The 25,830-nt window shown below is 39.9% G+C and overlaps 1 protein-coding gene and 1 pseudogene across 2 annotated transcripts in view; both read right to left on the reverse strand.

Annotated features, from left to right (window-relative positions):
* The window catches only part of TRPM3 (transient receptor potential cation channel subfamily M member 3), a 441,698-nt gene that overhangs the window by 309,773 nt on the left and 106,095 nt on the right, over positions 1-25,830 (reverse strand). The window lies entirely within an intron of this gene.
* Positions 711-18,156, reverse strand: LOC308528396 (phosphorylated adapter RNA export protein-like; annotated as a pseudogene). Its single transcript has 3 exons — positions 17,909-18,156; positions 5,674-5,728; positions 711-1,575 (listed from the first exon to the last, which is right to left on the reverse strand). The product of its transcript is annotated as a phosphorylated adapter RNA export protein-like (transcript).

Raw genomic sequence — 25,830 nt, forward strand, 5'->3', positions numbered from 1 at the left:
GCAAGCACTTAAAAGCAAAGATAAACTAGGTGTTGAAAATCTGTAGAAACGTAGTGTTGACAGGTTTTAGGGCTGATATGGATGTATGTGTATGTATCGATATGCACTGCATACCTAAATAAATGACAGTTTTAATGATTTACTTCTTACATTAACAATTCTTCTAAATTTTGAAGTTTTATTTTTTCAGTAGAAAATGGTTTATTAGCGTTATTTTAGAAAGGTTTATTCCTCAAAATGTACTAATAAATGTTCAAATCATAAGAATCATCAACCTTAATGGCTTCCTCTGCACCCAACTTTGTTTCTCCATGCCCTTCCTATGATTCATCAGGAGAGGCCAGGGCCTCGCTTGTGAAACTTGCAATAGCTTCTCATGATGTATTGTCATCTTGAAAATGTAGACTTTTAATATCTTGTTTCCTCTTTCCCTCAAAAACTGTGTTCTCCTCTTTCTAGCAGCTTTTGTATTTTCATACTCTTTTGATTTTCAATGTAGAAAATATCTTTAATTTATTTTCCTTTTTTAAAAACGTATTTTTATTGACTTCAGGGAGAAGGAGAGGTAGAGAGGGATAGAAACATCAATTATGACAGAGAACCATTGGTTGGCTGCCTCCTGCACATCCCACACTGGGACCAAGATCGCCACCCAGGCATGTGCCCTGACCAGGAATCAAACCGTGACCTCCTGGTTCATAGGTTAACGCTCAATCACTGAGCCATGAGGGCTGGGCAAAAATGTCCTTAATTTGTTCCTCACTGATTCTAGGATTTTTTTCAGGAGATTCGGGAAAACACCTGGTGTTCTTCCTACCATTCATTATAAAAAAGCCACTATTCTGTTCAACTCCAGCAGTTTTCATTAGAAGTTCAATTGCCTTTTTGTTCCCAATTATACCAGTACTCACTACTTGGCTATCAGATCTTCCTTTGGATCCTGCAACCTGAAAGAAATTTCATCACCCACTTTCTCCCAGAGAATCGTCCTCTGTGATCTCATTCTGGCCTTTGCAGCTCATTTCTAGTCTGTCTCCAAGTCTGACTTTGTCAGGTCATTTCCTCCTGAGGCAACCTTGCCCATTTCCCTCTTCCTTGGAGCCCATTTTTCTTGCCACTACACATACATTCATCTAGCTCTTTGTCTAATTCTTTTGTCTGTTCTTGAAACTCCCTCTTGAGTTTCTTAGCAAGCAAATAACTGTAGGTCTCTGATTGCTTTTGTTAATAGTGCCTTCCATTTCCAAGATACCAAGTTTAGCAACTACCGCATCTTGATTCTGCTCCTGCAGCAAGCACCCCACCTGTTGTTAACCTTCTTCCCTCCAGCAGAAAGACCATTTCTGGCTGCTCTGGCCACATGGAAAAGGCTCTGGTTTGAGAGGGGAGTTTAAAACATTTCTGTTGAAGGCATCATCTGACTCGGAAAACCTCTCTCTCCTCCTGAGTCCACACCTTTAATAGGCCGCACTGTGATGCGGGGGTACGGGCTGCTGCGATGCCTTGGAAGGGCTTCGCTGCACTGTCCCCACCTAGTGCTTTTGGCACCTGCATTAGCTTGTCACTGGGTGCAATCTCATGTCAAATCCAAATCCAAAAGCTCCCCATCTGCCACGTCACCTGCCTCCTGTGCTATGTCCCCAGGTGTGGAATGGCAAGTTAGGATTGGAGTTTTATTTTTAATGCAAATGCTTTTTATTTATTTTTAAATTTATCTTTATTATTGAAAGTATTACAGATGTTCCCTTTTTTCCCACCTCATTGACCCCCTCCACTCTTCTCCCACCCAGGCCTTCACCACACTATTATTGTCTGTATCCATGGATTATGAATATATGCATATAAGTTCTTTGGTTCACCGCCTGACTCCTGCCTTCCCTCTGAGATTTGTCAGTCTGTTACATGAGTCTATGTCTCTGGATCTATTTTGTTCATCGTTAATTTTGTTCATTAGGTTTAAACTACCCTTGTGTGTAAGTTCAGTGACAAAGTCGACTTAAGAGCAGAACACTTGACCCGTTTAGATCTAATAAGCATTAATGAAGCATCTGCCATGTGTCACTGCCTGCCCAGACGTTCTTATTATTGAGGTGGAAAGTGTTCTGGGGTCAAAAGGGCTGAATTCAAATTCCAGCTTCGCCACTCAGTGGTTGTGCAACAATTATGTTTTGGGTTAATATCTTGCAAATCCTTACTTTTCACACTTGATTTTGAAGAGTATGCCAAATGGAATAGGTATCTAATTACTTAGCAGAGTGCCTGACTCACAGTTGGTCAATAAATACCCATTCCTCTCAGTTTCTCTAAACCTTGCAGAAATTCAAGTACTCTGCTCAAGTCTCTAAACCCAGCAGCTGGCCTGCTCACCTTTCCTCCAATTTTCCAAAACTTCATCTTGTCTGTCCAAAACTTAGACAAATATCATCAATAAGAAGAGGTGGAACTTTTTTACATTTAGGAAACAGGCTTTAATATAAAAGTTCCCCTCCAGTTCTCTAGTGCTCTTGCCAAGCTTTTGCCTCTGGAAAAGAATGTTATGCAAAAATGATCGTGCTTCACCTTTAAAATTCTCTTCTCCAGAGATATTCTTTGGGTGCATAGGGAAGAGGGTTTAACAACCAGAGAGCAGGGACAGCATGCATGAGACACCTAACTAGACTGGAGCCTTGTGACTTCCAGACGAAGTACAGAAGGGACATCAGGTGGCAGGAGATCACTGACGTGAAGTCACCTTCCTCTTGGGATCTCTCCCCGATTACCACTGTAACTGCTATGTGACTCCAGAGCCCCAAGCATGGGAAACAGGTTCAAAAACCACAGGTTGCTACTGCTTTGCAATCTGCTCAGTTTTCTGAATGGGTGAGGGGACTCTTTAAAGGTGGCAAACACGAGTACAAATTCACTAGAGGTTATCTCCCTTGATAATAAAAATACTCTAACAGTAATTTTTAAGTTCAAATGCCTTATTATATTGTACAGTCATTATTTTTATGCATGTGTTTCTCTCAATATAGTGTATTTCTAATGCCCCATACTCTGAATCTTCATAGATGTTTATTATAATTTAATGCAATCATATAACAATGATGATGATAGTAATAAACACAGTCCTTGACTTGTCCTCTTTGGGAACCTCACATCCCGAAGTCTGAGTACTCTTGATGGCTGAAGGGCACAATGTTCTTGAATGAATGAAATGGGAAGTGTTACTTTTTAATGGAAAAAAAAGTGAAAAGAACCAAGTAAAAAAGAGAGGCATGTTCACTTGGCAGTCAAAGAATACACTCTCCTTAAAAAGCAGCCCTCTGCCAAGTTTTTGGCTTCTGTTTGTTGTTGTTTAAAAGGTAAACAGAATTAAGAAAGAAAATAGCAAGTGTTTAAAAGCACAGCTGAATATTTATGTTTTCCCTCAGAGACTTCTGGGCTCATTTCTGGGGATCTGTCTTTGCTGTTGAACATCATATAGTTAAACACCACCAACATAACCACTGCACCCTTCGCCTTGGAAACGGGGAAATGTTTCATTTCATAACGCGCATCCCTTCAGACCGTGCTGTATTTCCTCAGAGTCTGAACACCAAAGTGATCGTTTTCTCTCCCATTGCAGAAAACATGCACTTTTCTGAAAATCCCATGTAATCAAGTCTTAGTAGGCAGCTATCTGATCCGTCTTGGTTGCTTTACCCTAGATAAGCAACTCTATGGATAACAGGACCCCCAAATGAGTTGCTCAACCATTTGGCCTTGCTCACTCCTGAACGATCTGAATTTGTTTTTCCAGAGAAGCAACTCCAGCCTTTGCCTGTATATTCATGAGAACTCCCCTAAAAATCTCTTGGTCCACTGCAAATCTGCTAATTCATTTGATGCTTGGGCTTTTGTCTTTTTGCCCCTCCTAACTTTACATCCATGCTGAACCATGGCTACACCTAACTCCAATACAGTAGTGTCTGAATCAAAGCTCACTGTGTGTGACCAGATATTTCAAACTCTGGGCACTATGGAAAGGGCAAACGGCAGAGAGGAGAGTTAATGAATAGCATCTCAGCTCTGCTTTGCACGCCACTCAGGCTGGTTGTTAATCAAACCCCTTCTCCCAGCCGCTCCCACATGACAGTCCCTGCCACCCACAGTAACAGCTTCTGGAAGCTCAGTGCCGCTAGTACAATTGCCCATCACAGACTACTTTTTTTAAAAAAAATCTCCTTAAGAATGGAGACTCCTATGGGACACCTGGAAGGTTGTCTGGAGAGGTAGTTCCCAGCTCTCCCAGTATCCTGTATTTTAAAGCCTGATGCTGATTCCCCAGAAACCAAAACACTTCCAGATTACGCCTGCTCCAGCAGGTATCCTGGGTGGCAGGAAACTCTTGGGCCTCTTCAGGTGGCTGCGTCCCCATGGCTAAGCAAAAACTATGTAGAACAAACTGAGGCCATGTTCACAAGTACAAATGTGGGTGGGCAGGTGGGTGGTCTCTCACACTCACACATGACATACATGGACAATCAATCTCTCTCTCTCTCTCTCTCTCTCTCTCTCTCTCTCTCTCTCTCTCTCTCTCTCTCCCTCAACACTGGTCCCCTTGCCTCTATGCTTTCCTGACCATTGCTCTGTCTTTTACTTCGTGCTTTGCTCATGTCACTCTTCAGACCGAAATGGGCAATGGTTTCCTGTTGTGCAGGATAAACTTCAAAGTCTACACTCAAAACCTCCTCAGTATAGTGTCTCAGAATAATGTCTCCCCACAGATGAACAGCTCCTAATTCCCCAGAACCTGTGAATACAGTACCTTACCTGGTAGAAGGGACCTTACAGATATAATTATGTTAGTTTAGAGATGAGAAAAATAACTTTTGCTTATTCCATTGGGGCCAAAGTAATCACAGGGCCCTTATAACAGGAAGGCAGGAGGGTCAGAGTCAGAGAAGGAGACGAGATGATATAAGCAGAGATGGCAGTGATGTGCTCTGAAGATGAAGGATGGGGCCATGGGCCAAGGAATGCAGGTGGACTCTGGAAGCTGGAAAAGCCCAGGAAAGATTCTCCCCCAGAGCTCTGCCGACTCCTTGATTTTAGCCCCTAAGCCCCATTCCGGATTTCTGACCTACAGAACTGTTAGATAGTGGATATGTATTGTCTTAAGCCACTAAGTTGGTGGTAGTTTGTTACAGCAGCCACAGGAAGCAAACACACTCACCTCTAACCTATGTGTCCTTGTCTTTTGAATTCTTGGTTAAAGCCATGTTTTCTCAGCCAGGGTGTTTCAGTCAACTCTGTAAACCCTGTTCACCCTCCAGGAGTGCCTTCGGTCCCACCTCTTTTCTGACCAAGCAGCTTGTGCTTTCTCTGGAAGCTCTAGTAATAACTCAAGACCACCTTAGATGTCCTCTTACTCACAGGAAGCATTATGACATTTCTGGTACTTTGAACTAACATTTAAGTTTTTGTGGTTACATTTTTGTCCTCCTCCCCAACTAAATTTTAAGTACTCTGAGGAAGGGGTTGATGTCATATCATTTATTTGTTTTATCCACAATCCCTAGCATGGTATTGTGTGTGAAAAAAGCACTAAATAAGTATTTGTTGGTTTGGTTTTTGTAAACTGAGGAATACTAAATAATGCTGTATAAGAGGATTTATTATATATATAATAATCCAAATAGCTCCACTTACCAGCATTCGAAGGATTAAACTTGGCAGTGGGTTTACACAGAGGCTCTCTAGATTTCTGAAGGAGTATCATAGGATGACTCTACAGGGTTGTGATTATTGGTCAGTAATGGAAAATAATAAAATAAGTAAAAATATTGTAAAGATAAAAAGACGGAAATGCCAGTAGAACTAGAGAGGGCACTAAAGTCCCCCAAAGCATTTTCCCAGATAAGATGATATGCTCCAGTGCACATCTAACACAATAAAATAGATTTGGGCTTTAAATTTTAGGGCTTTTAATGAGGCATTTTTGTGGCCTATGTCCTCCAAATGCTATTAAATAATAGATACTGAGGACATTGCCTAGTAAGTTTAGAGGGGAGAGTGTTAATAGACTTTACCATTATTTTTTTTTAAGCCAAGAATCTCTCCAATGATAAGTTAAAATCTATAGGTGATAACCTTTACTATAGAATTGCAGTAAAAGAGGACAGGATCTGCATGCATCAGGGGCCTGCACATCGGTAGTTAACAATCTACTTTCTGTCATTCTGGAGACAACAGCCCAGGATGGAATCCTAATGCCATCTCTTATTGGTTGGGTAAATTTTCAAGTCTTTCTGGCCTCATCTCTACAATGGGGATAATATGATACCTTCCTCATTCAGCTGTAATGACAAGTCAATGAACTAATGTACATGAAGTGTTAAGTAGAATGTCTGCCACGTAATGAGTCCTCAGAAAAGATTAGTTGTAATTATTATCTCTGAAAACCTGCTTGGGTCACCTCTGTGATCTTTTGGGACACAAACCAATTGAGCCTGCTTGGAAATGAATGAAGGAGGAACTGCTCTCTACTCCATAGGAGAAAATAGCATAGAGAAGAGAAGATTTTAAATGCCAGGATTATGGGCCATTTTTAAACCATAGACCTCAAGGCAAAGTCAGGTCTATTAAATGTTCCCAAATTCATTTCCTTGGTTGCCACCAGCATTTCCATATATGTACACACTGCTTGGGCCCACCAAACTAGGTAGAATAAAACAGTCACCTTTATGGTTGGGCCCCATAACTCCAGCATCATGATAGCAACCACGGTGTACAATGGGCATCATTTCCCCCATTTTACAGATAAAGAAATGTGTCTCAGTGAAAGAATATAGACACCATACAATACATATGATTGATCCCATATGTATAAAGAGGGTTCAACACTTAACTGTAGTGTTGGAAGTCAAGAGAGTAGTTACCCTGGAGGGGAAGTGATTGGAGGAGGCCCAGGAGGGGATTCTGGTGAGCCGGCAATGGTCCATGCCTTGATTTGGGTGGCGACTATGCAGATTTCTTTTGGTGATAATTCATAGGCCTATACATTGATATTTTTTAGCAATTTTTTGTGGCATGTTTCAACTAACATGCTTACAAAAATGAGGCTCTAAGGGGTTAAATAAATTTTCCAAGTTCACATAAAAAAATGTGTGGAAGAGCATGAATTCACACTTTTTTCTCGGAGTGGGATCCAAAATCTACAGTCTTCCTCAAGCTCTGCTGCCTTTAAAAAGAGTGAATAGAAAGGCTTCTGCATCAATAATAGGCCATGCTTCAGTCCAGAAAGACATATTTTAAAGCGAGATTCTTTTGTGGCTGTTTTTTAGCTAATGAAGGACAATTATGACATTTAAGATCCTATTATCTTCACATTTTTTTCTTTGGAAAAACGTGTTTTCTCTGATAGTTTCTTCTTTGGGTTAAGAGGTTTCTGACCTTAGTTTTAAATATCACAGTGCTTTTTTGGCAAATCAATGAATACCAATTAGTGAATACAGTGATTTTTCAAAGAAAAATGAAATTATTTCTATTCACCTAGAGGTGTCACTCTGAAGTAGTATATTCTTCCCAAGTATGTGCCATCATTGTTTTTATTCTTAATATTTATTCTAATGATGATTATATATTTTTTCTTGTTTTGTTTTGTTTTTTATAGACTCTCCTAGTCTATAAATCCTAGGATTACTGGGTGTGTACCTGGTACCTGGAACAGAGAATAGGCTCAAAGTGGTTTGAGTGAATGAATGCTTAATAATGAATAAGTTAACAGAGAGGAAATAAAGTAACAAGAGTTTAAAAAACTATGAGGCATTTTGGTCAATGACAGAGGCATTTTGGTCAATCTCACCATCCTTGCTGTTTTCCTTGTGATTCCTCATTCTGTTCTATTTACCCACAGGGCTAGTCTGAATAGCATAGCAAGCATTTACTGATCACTTACTAAATTCAGGACCCTGTGCATGAGGTAGAAATATTATTCTGGTTAAAGAGCTCATAGACAAATTTCTAGTAATTTTCTGAATGGATGTGAATTACTATAAATAATTTTGAATCAGAGCCACAGGTATAATTCCTATCCTTGACTACTTTTTATAAATCACAATTGGGACTTGAATAATGATATTATAATTAACCACAGGGTTTCAAATAAACCACCTTTTGCATTCCAAAGATTCTACTGAGGTGTCTAGGTCTATTTTTTGACAATCATGAGGATTTTCAAAATCAATTTTTTTCTGACCCTTTCCTATTATATGAAGCAGCATTAGCATCAACGTATGTATCTCTGCCTAATTTTAATTCTCTGTCTGTAACATAATGAGCACCATGTTAAGCTTGTGGTTGTTTCTAAGTCAATAAACAAGTAGCTGACATTGTTCCTGATCTCATTACTCTAGTCTAACTTATCCTCCCCTATTCAACTCCAGCTTATCCAAGGACAGCTACAGTATCACACTCCCAAGCAATTCTTTCTTTCTTTAGTTTTGAAATTCACAGAAGTGGCTTATGGGAGGTTTCCTTTAGAACATATAACATTTCCATTGGTGCTTTAGTCACTTGCAAGAGCATCACTGAGCATATTTATGAAATTTTAAATTGAGTAAACACTGTACTAAAACCCACTTTAATAAGGACCCCCCAGTAATAAATAATGTGCTAAGTTTCAATTACAAATGTAGCGGTTTATCACTTTTTTTGTGAAAAGCGATTTTGAATAGAAAGATTTCAATATAGGTGTAAAGTGTTGAAAGCTGAAAACTACCAAGACTCACACAAAGAAGGGAGTCCTTTTTTTTTTTTTTTTTTTTTGCGGTTGTATTTAAAAAAAAAATTATATAAGAAATTTAAATGTAAGTCCATGTCTCAATTTAGAAGACTCAAACTTAATATCTGTTTTGGATACGTAAAATTTTTGTAATTGTGAATTTAGGACTGAATCACAAAAGAAAAAAAGAGAGAGAAGAAAAATAAAGGGGGGGGGGGAGAAATAAAACTGTTTCTCCTGAAATTTCAATGAGAAAATGTTGGCTTTTCTTTTAAAACTGTGGTTTTCTCACAAATTTTACTCCAATCCTATTCAACTCTGTCAAATGTGGGACATTTTAATTCTGTATAATTCCTGTTTCTTAGAGACGACTCCAGAAGCCCCAGTTCCGTGGGGACAGTCAGTACAAGGTAGGTCAGAGAACAGAGGGATCCCTGTGGGCAAGAGGGGACCAAGGATGGGGAAGACTTTGTGAGAGAAACCTTGACCTGAATTGAGTAGGTTGAATTTGGATGCTAAGACAAAACTCTAAAAATGCCTTTTATTTAAAAAATATATACAAGTAGGCAAAGCCCTTGTGTAGAATGAGAAGTTAAACACATTTTTTGACTCAAAGAAACTTTGTGTTGACTTTGTGAACTTTTACTACGATTGTACAAATGTGAGTGATCATGCCACTTTATATGAAGGACTTTCATGTGGATTAGCATTTCTCAGCATGCATTCTATGGGAAGCTTCAGATGTTAACACGTAAACTCTAAATAAAGAAGTTCCATGGTCAAAATATTTGGAGAACCCCCTAATTAAACAACCATTCCTTTTTAGCCTCAAATACTTCTCAGCATCATTATGATACAAATGTGCACTGAGAATCTCTAAGAGGGGGATATATTCAGTGATTTTCAAATGTATTTTAGCATAAACCTTCTCTGGGGACAAGTCAAAGTTTCTATAATGTGCTGTGAAAAACACTGATTCACATTATGACATGTGAACGCCACAAAACCAAGCTGGTATTACATATATGTATCCTCTATCTATTATCTATCTATCTATCTATCTATCTAATTTTATATTATATATATTTATACACATAATTTCTTGTAATAGTGTTTGATAGATATTTAATGGTAACTATTGCTATTCCAAGGTAACACAGCTAGCAGATGCTAAAATCTTAGTCTTGAAACCAGGTCTGTAGATCTCTACACTATACAGAAAAGTCAGTACCTATGTGGAAAATGGTAAAACCAGGGTATCAAAGATGTACCCTGAGCAATAGAAAGAATTTGAGCTTTAGCATCAGATAGAGCTGTGTCTAATCCCAGTGAAACCGATCATTTACTGAATGCCTAGTTAACCTCCCCAAAGCTCAATTTCCTCATGATTTATATGGGGATGTTAGGACCTGTATCATAAGGTTGTCATGAATATTAGAGCTAATGTATGTAAAATGGTCCTATCATGTGACTCTTACAAAATGGTAATTTTCACTAATGAAAATAAATGAAGCTTGTTAGGGTCATATCAGGGATGTTGGGTGAGACCCAGTATCCTGAATCCTAAACTTGCTTATTTTCTTCTATGTCAAAGCTGCATCAGAATCCCTTTAGGAAAAAGGCAAATTAAGATTATTTGCCTATAAGTCTCAGTTAAGTTGATAAAGGCTGCCAGACTCTCCTCCTAGATCCCTGTGCTCATTTATTATCATTCAAGCTGTTCCAAACAGTTGGCATAGGTGATGGGCCTTTTATTTTTTTTGGGGGGGGGGTGGGGGGGAGGTGTCAGTAGCAATTCCCTAATATTGTTTGGGTCTATTCTCTTCTTCCCTGCTACTCTCTTCTCTGAAGTGATTTTCTGAGCTCACATTATTGTCCTAAACATCATTTGCCCATCATCTTATGTTCTGACTATATCCACTGCAGTAAACTATAGAAGAGCTAAAAAGAAAGCTGGGATGAAACAAGGCTAGTGAATGCTTCTAAGCAACCAAGCTGATCTGCAAGGCAAATCAACAGCAAATAGTGCATCAGCCAGAAAGATAGGCATTTGGGAAGCATCCTCATCTTTGTCCTCATCACTTCTAGACTTGCTGAGCTGTCGCAGCAAAAGGGAACATTTGAAGAATGATTTATCACCTATAGCTGTGGTATTTTAAAGATATAGGTCACAATATGACATTCATAACTAAAAAGAAAACAAAACTGAAGAGAAAGGTGTTTTTTTTAAACTCATTGGGCAATAAAAACAGACCTAAGCTGATATAAAGCTATTTAGAGTGTTCATGCCCCTTAGTGTTATATGAATTTGATTCTGTGTTTGATTATGGGTTGCTGACTCAGGCCCTACAGAGTATTCTGTAGGACATATCTGGATTATCTACAGTATTACTTTTCTAAAATCTGAAAAATACTTAATTGCAAAATATAGCTAGCTCTAAAGAATTGTAGATCTTTATAATCAAAACATGAAAGCTTTGTTTACTTAAAAGTAGGTTTCCTTCTCGCTTCCACTAACTAATCTCTTCACAACCCCCACCCCCAGCATGCTGAGCTGACCTATAAGGCCCTCTCTGCTACCTTACCCACTAGCCGCGCATTGCAATCGTTGATGATCATCACCACAGGTATTGTTGTCTCCTCTGTTTTATTCTCATTTTTTGCAGTTCAGATATATAGGCTCTCTACTCACTCCTAGGACCACTCCTTTCAATACCTTATTGAAACTTTCCTAAAATAATGGTGTGAAAAATGATACCAGAATTCCTTTAAGGAGCATACTATTTTGGGGGGTGGGGAAATGCATTCTTTAGGAAAGAAAGTGAGAAACCATGAGGAACTCAAGTAAGGAAATGAGAAAAATAAGCTATGCTGCATGAGAAAATTGTTTTATTTCTCAAGAGGGCCTGGGGAGAAGAGCAGGGAAGAGAGAGAGGGAGTAGAGGACAAAAATCCTTGAAATGAATTGTGTGTGTGTGTGGGGGGGGGGTACAATAAACAATGAAATACCCCTTGGCTAAAAGATCTTTGAAGGTTAGCGTTGCCTAAAATGTGATTTTAGGTTGTTTGCCTGATAAATGCTGTGACCACTAAAATTTTTGTGACGTCTACTATTTCATGGATGCTTTATAAAAGAAGAGTTTGGGTGTATGTGTATGTATCTCTGTGTGTTTAAGAATGAATGAAGAACTTGGTTTTCCTGTGTGTCAATGTGAGGACAGAAATACTATGTGGGAGAATCCCAAAGGTAGAGGGACCATAAAAGCATCAATGCCACAGCAGATATAAAAATCAACTCAAAATGGATCCAAGGCCTCAACATAAGAGCTAACGCCCCAAAACTCTTAGAAGAAAAATAGAAGTTGTTCTTTGTGACCTTGGTTATGCAATAGTTAGTTACATGCGGTAACTAAAGCATGGATAACAAAAGAAAAACTACATAAACTATATTTCAACGAATTAAAAACTTTTGTGCACCAAACACCACCACCAAGACAATGAAAAGACACATACAGAATGGAAAAAAGTATTTGCAAATCATGTATCTGATAAGGAACTTATATCCACAATATATTGTTTAAAGAACACATAATTCAATAATAATAAAAAAACAACCAGTTTAAAATATAATAAAAGTATTTAAATAGACAATTCTCCTAAGAGGACATACAAATAGCCAATAAGTACATGGAAAGCTGCTCAATATCATTGGTTATTAGGGAAATACAAATCAAAGCCACAGAAGAGACCACCTCACACACACTAGGATGGTTGTAAGGAGAAAGGCAGACAATACAGTTGATGGTGAAGATGAGGATACGTTGGAATCCTCAGACATTGTTGGTGGGGATTTAAAAGAGTGAAGCTGCTTGGGAGGCAGTTCCTCAAAATGTTAAACAGAGTACTATATGACCCAGCATTTCCTTCCTTAGGTACATGCCTAAGAGAATTGAAGGTGTTATATTCACATAAAAACTTACATGGATGGTCATACTAGTCTTACTCACTGTAAAAATGAAAACAATCCAAATGCTTATCAACTGACATAGTATACTATACAATGGAATATTATTCAGCCATAAAAAGGATTGGAGTTGTAATACATCAGACAACATGAATAAATCTTGAAAATGTTATGGTAAAGTGAAAGAAGCCAGACATAAAAGGCCATAAATAGTATGATTCCATTGATATGAAATATTCAGATTAGGCAAATCTACAGAAACAGAAAGTACATTAGTCTTTGCCAGGGACCAGGACAAGCATGTCAAACTCAAAGGCTAACATGGGCCAAATAAATGAGGCATGCAGCCCGCGGGCCGCAAGTTTGACATGCTTGGACTAGGATAAGCACACATATTTGTGCTCTGGAAATGGTTAAAGATGTTGCATTCTGTAGTGTTAGGTTCACTTAGGAGCTTACTCTGGCTAGCTACTTGCCCTGTCTTGGCCAGCCTTCCTATCAGTACTCAGCATGGTATTATGGAAGAAACATATTTTTGGAATCAGATAGGCTAGAGTTGAATTCTAAGTCTGTCATCTCCTATCTGTACAATCATGGGCATGTTATTTAACTTCTCTGAGCCCAGCATCTTCATCTATAAGAATAGATAACAGGTTCCTTGAAGACCACTTACCCAAATGATCAAGCACAGTGCCCAGGGTATATATTTTATTTTCCCTTCTACCCATCGCTCTCCCCCAAGTTCAATCTTCATTCCCAGCCTGAGACAGAATCTGAGGGATCTCATTTCACTGTATCCAGCACACATTTTCACTGCAATTATTTAGTGAGAATTAGTCTCCTCCCAGTGGAAATAAGAGTATCCATAGTGAGATTATCTGAACAATTAGAGAAAGGAGAACACAGACATATTGAACTCCTGATGTAGAACAACTCAAGATGAGACATAGGTCAAAAAGGAGCAAGATAAATTGAGTATTATCCCATGAGCCAAAACCTCAGGAAGCAAAGGGTGTCTCATTGTGAAAGAAAACATAGAACAGGGAAGCTCAACTCCCCCTGCTTGGAGCAGCGAAGGCTTTGAAGGCGGCTCCAGCCGGAGCATCCCCCTGCCCAGGAGGTTTATGTAGTAGTGATTTTTTTTAACTAGATTCTCTAACATACATACCCAGGTGAAAGTTCTCACAATTTCAGGCCACTAGGCAGAATGTCCAAAGTATATGATGTAGCCAAAGGATTCAAAAGCATCCTACCCCATCTCAGGTACCACTTATCTAGACAGCAGAGATGTTCTCAAAGTGTGGCTCTTCCACAGGCACCTGCATTTGAAAGAAGAATCCTGGGCCTCAGCCCAGACCTACTGAATCAGAATGTCCTAGAGATTTTTATGTATGCTACAATATGAGAACATCTTCTAAAGAAATTCATTTCTCTGAAAGTGCTTATGTCTTTAAAAAGGCAGTCTGTGCAGTGGTTAAGGGGATGGAATCTGAGAACCTGACTGTTTGCATTTAATGTCTGACTCCTCACTTTAGTAGCTGTGTGGCCTTGAGCAAGTCACTTAACCTCTCTGTGCTTCAACTCCCTCTTCTGTAAAAATGTACAAAATAGTCTCTGCCTTACTGAATTATTTTGAGAATTTAATGAGATAATGTGCCACTATACCTGTACCTAGTGAGAACTTTATAAATAAGTTAATAAAAAAAAAAAGTCCTTGCCTGAGAATGAAGGATCCTAGCTGCTGCCACGGAGGGACAGTAGGCAAGTCCCTGATAACCCCCTCTGAGTTGTGATTTTCTCATCTGTGAATCACCATGATGTGATTCTTTATAAAATATAGGCATTTTTTAAGAAGAAGAAAAAGAAGAGAAAAGCACAGCATTACTTAAGTATGAAGGGCAAAAAACACAAGAAATATAAGTAAATACAAAGAATCTAAAACATGTTCTATGTGTTGGGGAAAAGGGGGTGTGTGTCGGCCACTGTCATCTAGAGTGCAGCTCTGACTAATGTGACATGTGAAATGGAAAGTGTCTTGGATGCTTTTCAGGGGCACTGTCTGCTTATACATTTATGTCTAGTGACCAAACCATATGCAATTCAGTGCACTGAATGTAAGAAAAACCAGCACATCTACCCCACTATCTTCAGTATAGTATATTTTACTCTTTTAGTCAGTTGACATTGCTCAGAAAATCCCTTTATGGTTTTCTCCCTTTTCAAAACTTGGGTTCTTTTTCTAGCAACAACCTTATTTATTCAGTGCATCTATAATAGAGATGCTTTTGGCGGTTCCGAGACATCAGCATTCAAGTTTTTTCCAGTGTCTTGTTTGCAACATAGATTTCTGAAACACTGCCTCCACAAGAAAATACTGCAGATCCCGCATAGGGTAAGGCATTTAGCTTAGTGTTAATTTGCCATCAGCATAATATAAACAACTTCATAAAACATAAATGGCATGAAATGCAGATACATTTGTTTTGTGGCAGATGGCTCTGTTTTATGTGAGGAAGTGTGTCACGTGGCTCCCTGCACCCTGGTGCCCTGCCTGTGTCTTCAACACAAAACACCAAGTTTTGGACACCACCACATCCCAGAGAAAAGAACACAACTGTTCCACAATGCCGCCCTCATATCATTTCCACAAATGCCAGAAAGAAAAACCCCACAACAACAACAACAACAACAAAAACAACCAAGACCCAATGAGATCCCCTCTAGGGGAAGAAAGAAAATCAGGAGATTCAGTGTTATTTTTCTGGCAAATATCTTGAGATAAGTCATCTTTTCTAGAGCAGAAAAAGAATTTCCAGTGACTAATATGACTTCTAAGGCTAGGTTATGCACTGTTTTTATTTTAATATGTTTTTACTGATTTTTAGAGAGGAAGGGAGAGAGATAGAAACATTGATGAGAGGGGAACACAATCATCATCATTGATCAGCTGCTTCCTGAGACTGCTGCCTCCTACAGGGGATTGAATCTGCAACTCAGGCATGTACCCTGACTGGGAATTGAACTGGTGACCTCTTGGTTCCTGCGTGGACACTCACCACTAAGCAACACTGGCCAGGCTGTGTACTGCTTTTTTATACCAATGATAGGTCAATATACAAAGTCCCCCTTGGGCCAAATGTTTCATCATCTCAAGCCCACACCTTTCAATTGGTTCTCCTTATCTCCTGTTATACCTCTCCATTCGCCATCCTATTACTTATTAATACCAACAGACTCAGGGAGATGTATGTTCAGGTGGGGGGAGGCGAGATGGTAATTTCATTTACTCATCTATCAAATATCTACTGATAATGGATAAAAAGATGAATACAGTAGTTCTCCTTTATCCAAGGTGGTACCAAACCCTATATATACCATGTTCTTTCCTGTACATACATACCTGTAATAAAGTTTAATATATAAATTAGGCACAGTAAAAGATGAACAATAACTAATAACAAAGTAGACCAATTATAAAAATGTACTGTAATAAAGTTCTATGAGTGTGGTCTCTTGAAATAATGTACAGCAGTCACCTTTTTACTTCTGGTGATGTATGATGATAAAATGCCTATGTGATGACATGAAGTGAAGTGAATGAGACATTATCTATAATAATAAAAGTATAATATGCTAATTAGACCAGACAGCCAAACAACCTTCCGGACGTCCTTCCAGATGACCTTCCAGACAAAGCCAGGGCTGCAAGGGCTGAGGCAAGACACCCTGGCTGCTCAAATTTTGTGCACCAGGCCTCTAGTTAAGAATAATAAAGGTAACTTGAATACAAGCACTGCCACACGCCACCATCCACCTGTGGCTGTGTGACTAAGGGGAGGGAGTGTACAGTGCTTGGAGACCTGGACGAAGGGATGATTTATGCATGTCCTGGGAGGGGCACAGCAGGACCTCGTGAGATTTCATCACGCTACTCAGAATGCACAACTTAAAACTTAAGAATGATTTGCTGCTAGAATTTTTCATTGAATATTTTCAGACTATGGTTGACTACATGTAACTGAAATCTTAGAAAGTAAAACTGTGGTAAGGAAGAGTACTATATAATGATAGTTAGCTTTCTAATTTTAACTTCAGTCATCCTATTATCTTTTGAGGAATCTGGATGAAACATGTAATAACTATTAAAATCATAGCTTTTGGTCTAAAGAATTGTTCCAGGTCTCTTTTATATTTAACTGGGATTGTTGAAATCAAGGTAGCTAGTCTGTGGTAAAGTGTGGGTTTTATTTCTCTTTTGATGTTTAAAGATTCTCTCACATCTTCCACTAAAGTAAACCCAGTCTTCCCTCCCTAAACCTGCCCCCACCCCTCCAGCCTTCCCCATCTCCATTGATAGTCACTCTATTGTTCCAGTTCCTTGGGCTTAGACCGTGAAGTGGGTCTCTGACTCTTTCCTTCCTCTCACACCTTAGGTACAGTCTGCCAGGAAATCCTGCTGGTCTCTGCCTTCCAAACAACGCTAGGATCCGATCTCTGCTCCCCACCTGTCTGCTACGTCCCTCGTTCAAACTACCATCTCGTGCCAGATTATGACAGTCGCTTCTATAAGGGTCCCCTCCTTCTGCCTTTGCCCTCTTAAAGGCTATTTTTAACAAGGCAACCCGAGCCATCAGTTTAAAATGCAAGTCAGATCGTGGCAGTCCTCCTCCCAAATGCTTTTAATAGGTCACCACGACTGCACTCAGAGTAAAAGCCCAAGTCCTTATAAAGGCTGAGGTCTGTCCCATTTATCATTCCTGCCTCGCCTCCTACTACTCCTCCTGTCACTCATTCTACTCTGTTATGCCAGCAGCCTCTTTTCAGGTCACACCTGAGCATGCCAGGTGTGCTCCGACCTAAGGGGAGTTGTACTTGCATTAGCCTTTCCCTCTGCTCATTTGCCTGGAGTGCTCTCCCCCTCCTACCTTCATGGCTAACTTCTGCATTTCTTTTAAGTCTTTGCTGAAAAGTCACCTTCTCCCTGACCCTCTCTTTTTTCTCATTCTCCCAGCACACCCAATCTTTCTTACCTGCTCTGTTTTCTTTCTCCATCACACTCATCTCTTTCTTACATACTATATAACTCATTTCCTCTCTTTTGCTCAGTATCTGATGTCCCATGGGTTGTGCCATGTAACTAGCTCTTGCCAATGAGTTGTGAGCAGTGGAATGTGTCACTTGCCGGTTAAGGCACTTACGTGTTGCTGCGAGACACTCTAAACCTCTTGTCCTCTGTATGGAGATCGGCAATGTTTGTGGGTGGCGACATTGGTCCTTGAGTTACTCCAGTGAGCAGAACCTCCCGAACACTCCCACCCCACACATAAAGCATGAGCAAGAAATAAGCCTTGTTGTCCCAAGCCACTGAGATTTTGCAGTAATCTGATAGCACAGCATCTCCTAAGCTACTCTGATACTGGGAAGATGGAGAAATTGCTTGCCCCATGTCACACAACCAGGAAGTCCAGACATTTCTCTACTATCACACATCATGAATTTCTGGAAGTGCTTTGGAAGTCCCATGGGCTGAATGTCAAACACTGTATTTGCACGCTTTAAATTGAGGTCTATTCCCAAGGGACTAGAAGCATTTTAGAAAACCCTGCATGTGGCTTGTGCGGATGCTGCCCCCTTCAGAATCAGGCAACGAGCCAACAGGGGAAGGCTTTGGGAGGCAACTAGGCTTAAGTGGGCGTGATTACCGTGGGTTATCAGTTATTTGCCCATGCTGGTTATGTTCATCCAGGCATTTTCCTCGTCCACTGGCTAGGAAGCCACTGAAAACAGATTCCTGATGCATCCCCTTAACAAGCTGCCTTCAGGATTAAACTGCTTCACCCGGTGGTTCCAGACTTTCGTGTCTACCTGAATCGCCTAGAAGGCATGCTGCAACATGCGCTGCTGGTCCCCACCCTTAGCAGCGTGGCTAGGCCTGCGTGTTTCTATTTCTTATGTTCCCGGATGATTCTGATGCTACTGGTCCAGGGACTACACTTGAGAACCACTGAGTTTAACAGCTAGCCAACCAAGTATCAACTCCTTCCAAACATATATACTTACATTGGAGAGAAAATATTTTTAAAAATCTGGTATTTCCAAATTAAATTAGGTATCATGAAAAATGAACTTTCTTATACATTTTGCATGACATTGAATTAGGGTAATCATACATCACCATTTGCTCAGGGCATTCCTGGTTTATTCTGTTGTCCTGGCATTTGTCACTAATTCTTCACCTTCAAAGTGCCCAGGTTTGGACGATAAATTATATGTCTATTCCATTTAGGCTTATTTACATTTTGGACTTCCATATGGTTATATAACAGTTTCTGGGTTTAGGACCCCAGTTGTCTTAACGCCACCCAGCTGTAGTGCTGTGAATAGGAGTGGGTGATGTGGGTTAGGAGGATCTGTGCTCCTGGTTCCTGACCTCAGGGCCCCTTATGGAGTTTCTTTGCAGGGGGAGGGGATTGTTGGGGGAGTGAAGGTAAAGATGAAGATGGGACAGGTGGACTCCCCTCCCCTATCTTTAACTGGCCAGTACCCTGCAAAAATTAGCAGTCAGCCTTGTTTGATATACACAATACAAAATCAGGAATAAGAAAGAATTTTTGGGTGTTGATGTATAATGTAGGGAAAAAAGGTTACAAAGAAAATAAATAAGATCTCCATACACATCCCCCAACCCTGCTCCTTCCCTCATAATGAAAACAGAGCCAGAATTAATCTTTCTTTTAGATGGCCACTACCATTTTATTCTCCAAGCTGGCTCTACGCCTTGGAGAGGGCATACACGAGCTCTTTGTCAACCTTGCAAATATTCTTTTCTGAGGTCCATGTTGCTAGACTGGAGCATCTAATGGTTAGAGAGGGTAGATGTATGGGGGCACTAGTTACTCCCCGCAGGAGGAGGAGCCCCACAGGACCATCCTCTCCTGGGTCAGAGGGAAGGATTCCTTGGCGTAAACTATGCAGTGGGTGTGGTGCCCCAGGGAGGAGAAGGAAGGCCTGCCCTCCACCCCTCCTTAATGGCATCTACTTCCAGGCTTCTCCTAGACAGTTTTTCAACATGATTAAGGCGGTGAAAAAAGTGCTTTTTTGGCTTCACTATCATAGAATGCCTACCTCTTGAACACTGCAGGTGTCCTTACTTGAAAGGGTTTATCTGAGTTAAATTCTACACATTACTATGGCCACAGCTTTAGTTGAACAGAAATGCTACAGAGGGTGAAAGAGCTGCACGAAACTGGCATAGCCTCTCCACTCTCCAGGTTATTACATAACTTTACTCCAACCTTGTCCTGTCCAATCTAGCACTTGCAGTATCGCTACATCTGGACCCCTGGCTTCAGTGAAATGGAAGTTTGGTGGAGGCAGAGAGGAAAGAAAAGCGGGGTGCCAACTGGATTCATAAAGCAAAAACAGGCAGGAGACACATGACTATTAAAAGAAATAGCAGCCCTGGCCGGTTTGGCTCAGTGGATGGAGCGTCGACCTGCGAACTGAAGGGTCCCAGGTTCCATTCTGATCAAGGGCACACGCCCCAGGTTTCGGGCTCCATCCCCAGTAGGGGGCATGCAGGAAGCAGCCGATCCATGATTCTCTCTCATCATGGATGTTTCTCTCTCTCTCTCCCTTTTCCTTCCTCTCTGAGATCAATAATATATATATTATATTATTTATATATATATCAAAATATCCTGGTACTTATTAGACACTTGCTTTACATAAACACTGTGTGCTTCTTATTATAAATACAGTTAAATGGATAATCCTAGCCTTGTGGGAGTTTAATTCTAAGAAGGATGACCTAAATTTAACCAACACTCTTCACAATTGCCGCCAGCTCCCACCCACATGCACTGTCATGGACTATTCTGGCTGCCATAACAAAATATCACAGACTGGGTGGGTCAAACAACAGAAATTTGTTTTCTCGCAATTTGGAGACTGAAAAGTTCAAGATCAAGGTGTCAGCAGGGTTCATTTTGCAGTGAGCACTCTTGTCTTGGCTTTGTAGACAGCCACCATCGTGCTGTGTCCTCAGGTGGTGATAGGAAACGGGAGTTACTTTGGGAGGGGGCGGGACATCTCTCTTCCTCTTCCTAGAAGGCCACAGTTCTACCAGATTAGGGCTCTAACCTTCTGGTCTCATTTAACATTAATTGCCTCCTAGATACTCTCCCTCTACTGTCACATTTCACACTTCTGCAGGGGGTTCTAAGACATCTGCTTCATGTTCATATTTTGTTCCAGTCTCTCTCCAAGCTGACTGATTTGCTCATCTCTCTAAACTCACTCACCTGGTTTCCATCTCCTTTGCTTCCCACGCCCTATTTATTTGTTCACTAGCATCCCAGCCCCTGTCAACATATTACCCCCATCCCTCTTCAACTGCCTTGCCTTGAACTTCTCTTTAAAAAAGTGGACAGAGGTGATTAAAAATCAACTGGGCTATTTTTTTAAATGCAAGAACCCAGTCTTTGAGTGTTTTGTGCTGTCTTTGCCTGACCTTTTAAGGTAGATATTGCGGCACTGTAGAGACAGGCACACTGCTATGGCCTCCTCTCTCCTTTTTCCATTGATGCCTATGTATTAGGAGAAGGTGCATTATATTCATTTATTTTAAGAAATTTATGTCACAAAAATATGTGAGTTGATGGCTGTGTTAATTAACTAGATGGGAGAATCATATATCTATATCTATATCTATCTATATCTATCTATCTATCTATCTATCTATATATATATATCTAAACATCACTTTAAAAATCTTACAATACACACAAAAAAACACCTAAAGCAGTTATAATATCCACACTTGAGTGCACACATACACATGCATGCACACACAAGGATGCCCCTTTTCTTGGGTGATTGGGAAGCTCAAGGGTCACATCAAAGAAGCTGCTACCTAATTTGCATGAGCTTTGATGAACCTGTAATCTGTCAATTCTCTGCTCTCCCCTCCCCACAGACCTGCTCACTCTACTGAGAAAGATGACAACGTGGTTTGGTGCAGAGCTTTATAAATCTTGATTTTTAGAGCTCTAGTGTATGGAAACAGTACTGCCACCTCTTCGGCAGTTTTGTAGCACAGTGGCTTGAAAATGGGAGTGTAAAAGCACCATTAGAGCTGTCTCTTTGATTTAGGCCATGGTCTCTAGAAATTTTTCTAATAAATTATGAATAAGATGTCTGGGAGTACATGATTAACCCATTAGCAAAGTCTGTTTTATTGCCTTGGAAAGGAGATAGGAGATGTGTCGCCTGGCAGAGACAGGAGTGTCAGGCCAGGTCTGAGAAGGTAAAGCGTAAAGAGAGACAACTGCAAAAAGAACTGAGGGATTTCTGAAGATCACTTCTGCTGACATCACAATTTTGACTGAGAAAGTCCAGGGTTCTGGTCTTGGTTCCATTACTTTCTAGCAAATCACCTACCCTCTAGTAACCTTAGCTTCACTGATAATAAGATGGAGATAATAATAGTATTTAATTTATGTGGTTGTTGGGAGGATGAAATGAGGTAATGTAGGCAAACATTTGGCAAAGTATTTGGCTCATTGCAAGTACTCAACCAAGGCTAATGATGATTTATGTGAGGATGATAGCATCTTTTTGCACATTCCAGATTGAAGCTTTTGCTTCAAAGACACATAGAATACAAACTTCAAAAATGCAATAGGAAAGCATGAAAGCATTTTAATCTTTCAAAATATTACCCCCAAACAAACTGGACTCAATCCAATATTGCACTAAAACTATTCCTAGGAGACAGAAAATGATTCCAAGAGGACTATGCTGAAGTGCCTCAATGTCCTGGTGTGACTCAAGCAAACCTTACAGAGCTTTCTGCTCCTTCTGAAACCTTGGTGGACTGGGGCTATTTAACCATCTAAACCTCATCAAACCTCAGTCCTGGGCTATATCCACTCTCCAAGCTAATTTCACCTCATCTATCTTTAGTGTTCTCTTTTCCCTCTCAGTCTAGCCTGGCATCTCTCTGGTGACTTTATTTCTCCAAGTCAGTTATAATATACAAACTTGCATTCTTGGATCAATTTACTGATATAACAATAAAATCAAGATTATAAACCTCAAATGGGCCTTCAACTATGCCTGGCATTTTCCCCATCACTCCCCTCATAAAATATCTCTAATTTCTACAGTGACTATTTGAAACATTTCTAACCGCACTTCTGTTTCTAAAAAAAAATATCAAAACTTTCCAAAGGAACCCTCTTAAAAATGACAAGCCCACTGACCTTTTATTATGAAGTGTGACACTTAATCATATTAAGTTGTCTTTTTCCTCGGTATCATTGGTATCTTTTCTCTGTCCTCGCTATCAGTTACATAATCTTTCTTCTGGACTATGTAGAAGTATACCATTGTTAATCTGATCATATAGTGAACTTGTCTTTCTCTTCCCACCCAATTAAAAACCCTTACTGCCTTTGCTCTTGGGATAATAATAAAAATCTTTAGCATGTCTGACAACAGTCCTCACGGTCTGTCATGCTAAGTGTTTCTGCCACATCCTCCATTAATCTTTCCCTTGCTCCCTGTACTCCAACCATGCTTGCCTTATTTAAGTTCCCAGAGTAAACTTTGCTCCTTCCCATCACAGACTCTTTGCTCATGCTTTGCTCATGCTCATGTTCCTATATGCAGTTCATCTCAACCAACCCTCGCTCTTTTTCTGAATTCACTCTTACTCATTCTTTAGCCAAAGCATGTTCAAGGGAGCTTTTCCCAAAACCCCTGTTCAGATCAAGTTCTTTTGTTATGTGCTTTCATAGAAAGTTTCTTTCTTCATTATTAGCATGATCTCAACAAGACAGACATTTCTTGTCCACTTTGACATACATGTGTGGCAGATCATTCCTTCTTCCCCACTCCACATTCAAAAGGATGGGGTTGTCAATTTAGCACTTTATTCCCTAAAATCGTCCTTGACTACTCAAACATACACATTTTACTTCCTAGTGACTACATAGCAGAGTAGTATAAGGAATATGGGCTTTAGAGTTAGGTAGACCTCAGTTTAAACTCTGCTCTTATTGCTGATGAGCTGTAAGACCCTGGGGAGTTATCTCTGAGTATATTAGTTTTTTGCTATGCAATGGGGACAATGAAGATTGTAACAATTTGCCATTATTTGTGTATAGGGTCTAACCGAGCACTTGGTGCTACTATGGTGGTTTCTCCTCTTTTCCATATTATATCCTTCCTTTATTTATAGTATTTTTACAGGCCACTCCTTAGAAAGTTTCCCCCAGAATAATAGCTCTAGCCATGGTTCAGATCCTTGCATAGTTCCAGACTCATGAGTCCCCCTCACAGTATTGCTGTATCTACTCTTTTCCAGGTATAGTAATGCTCTGTAAACTGTCAGCACATAATAAATGTTTTGTATGTGATCATTGGCATCTCTCAAAACAACCTTATCTCATGTTCAAAATGTGCTTGCTTTGGAAATTCTCTCTTAGAACTATTGAAAAATAATTCAGAAAGTGGCCTTTTGAAAATCAGGAATGAGAGTATTTGTTATCAAATTTGTTATCATTCCATAGAAAAGAAAAATAAGAACATAAAAGATTGCCTTTTATTCTGTAATTGTGTTGTTCTAAGCTTTTTGGTGTTAAAATATCTGTTTTTGAAGTAGGCAGGCTTATGTTAGCCACTGAGATTCTTTGTAATCTCTGGAAAACATTGCTATAGAGCAAGATTTCTCAAATAGCTATTCCCATACCATGACTTCACATAACTCCCAAACCAGGAATCACGAAGTCTGGGGGTGATGGGAGGGAGTTCTAGGAATTAACATCTTTAACAAGTTCTCCATCAGTTCAACTGCATCCTAATGTTTGAGAACCACCAGTATGGAGTAAAATGTGCAGACCTTGAATCCAGATACTTGAGAGTTTGAAGTGTGGCCTTGCCATTTTCTAGCTGGGTATAACCTAAGATGCTTTACAACTGCAAGGAAACGAATGAAGTCTGCAACAGCCCGAGGGAGCTCAGAGGACGATCTCTCCCTCTTTGGGTCTCCTTATGAGGATGCAACTGGCTGACATCTTGATTTCTACTTTGCCACACCCTGAACTCAGTCATGCTATGCAAGACTCTGACACGCAGAACTGTGAGGTATCAGATGGACGTTGTTTTAAGTCTCCAAGTTGGTGATAATTTGTTATACTGCAATAGGAAACATATAAGCATGTGCATATAATTGTATGATAAGGTTTTTAAAAGGGAACATGATTTAAAGAACAAATTCCTCCTCTTTACTTTTTCAGCGCGCACACACACACACACACACACACACACGCACACACCTATGCTTATCTCTATAACATAAACAAGAAATGACAGTTCTTACCTTTCAAGGGACAAACAGTAGGAAAAATAGCACATCCACTCTTAGGACATATCACCAAGGACTATATAAACGCACATCTCTTTCACTCCATCTCCTTTAGTTTGTTATAAATTCCCTCCAGGGCAGTAACCTTCTCCTCTTGCCCACAGGCTTAGCTAAGAGCCCAGAAGCTAAAGCAGCTGAACTTTTAACTCGGAGAAGCAGCAATCCCCAAAGGTTTACAGCTGTAAAGAGCTTTCTCTCTTCTTACTGCTGTTGGCTTTTCATTTTCTTAGTCCTTCTAAGTGGCTGGGGCGAAGAGGTTGGTGCTTTTTGCTCTTCTTTGAAAATCTTGGGACTTCAGTAAGATCAGCGCAAGCTTTATATGTTTTTCAAGCTAAATCCCAATTGGTTTGGCTTGTTTAGACTAGGAACTTGGACATTCATCCAAACTCTATCTTCTGATGTGTTTCAAATAAAAATAAATCATGTCACCAGCCTCAGAGAAGTCATGTCTAATAGAAGCATAATGATCTCTTCTGCCCTTTGTATAACCAAAAGCAACTATATATAGGAATTTCTACTTGTGTAGGAAGCCTGTGTGCACTCCCCATGTAGATAATAATCCATAATGTTTAATAAGCATTTATATGCCAAACCCTGTTGTAAGCACTTTTAAGTGCATCAATTTAACTCTTTGAGAAAGGTATCATAAGTTCTAACCTCATGCTTTTCATACAATGAATAAACTAGAGT

Source organism: Myotis nattereri, assembly GCF_964212035.1.
Source record: "Myotis nattereri genome assembly, chromosome: 12".
Lineage (NCBI taxonomy): Eukaryota > Metazoa > Chordata > Mammalia > Chiroptera > Vespertilionidae > Myotis > Myotis nattereri.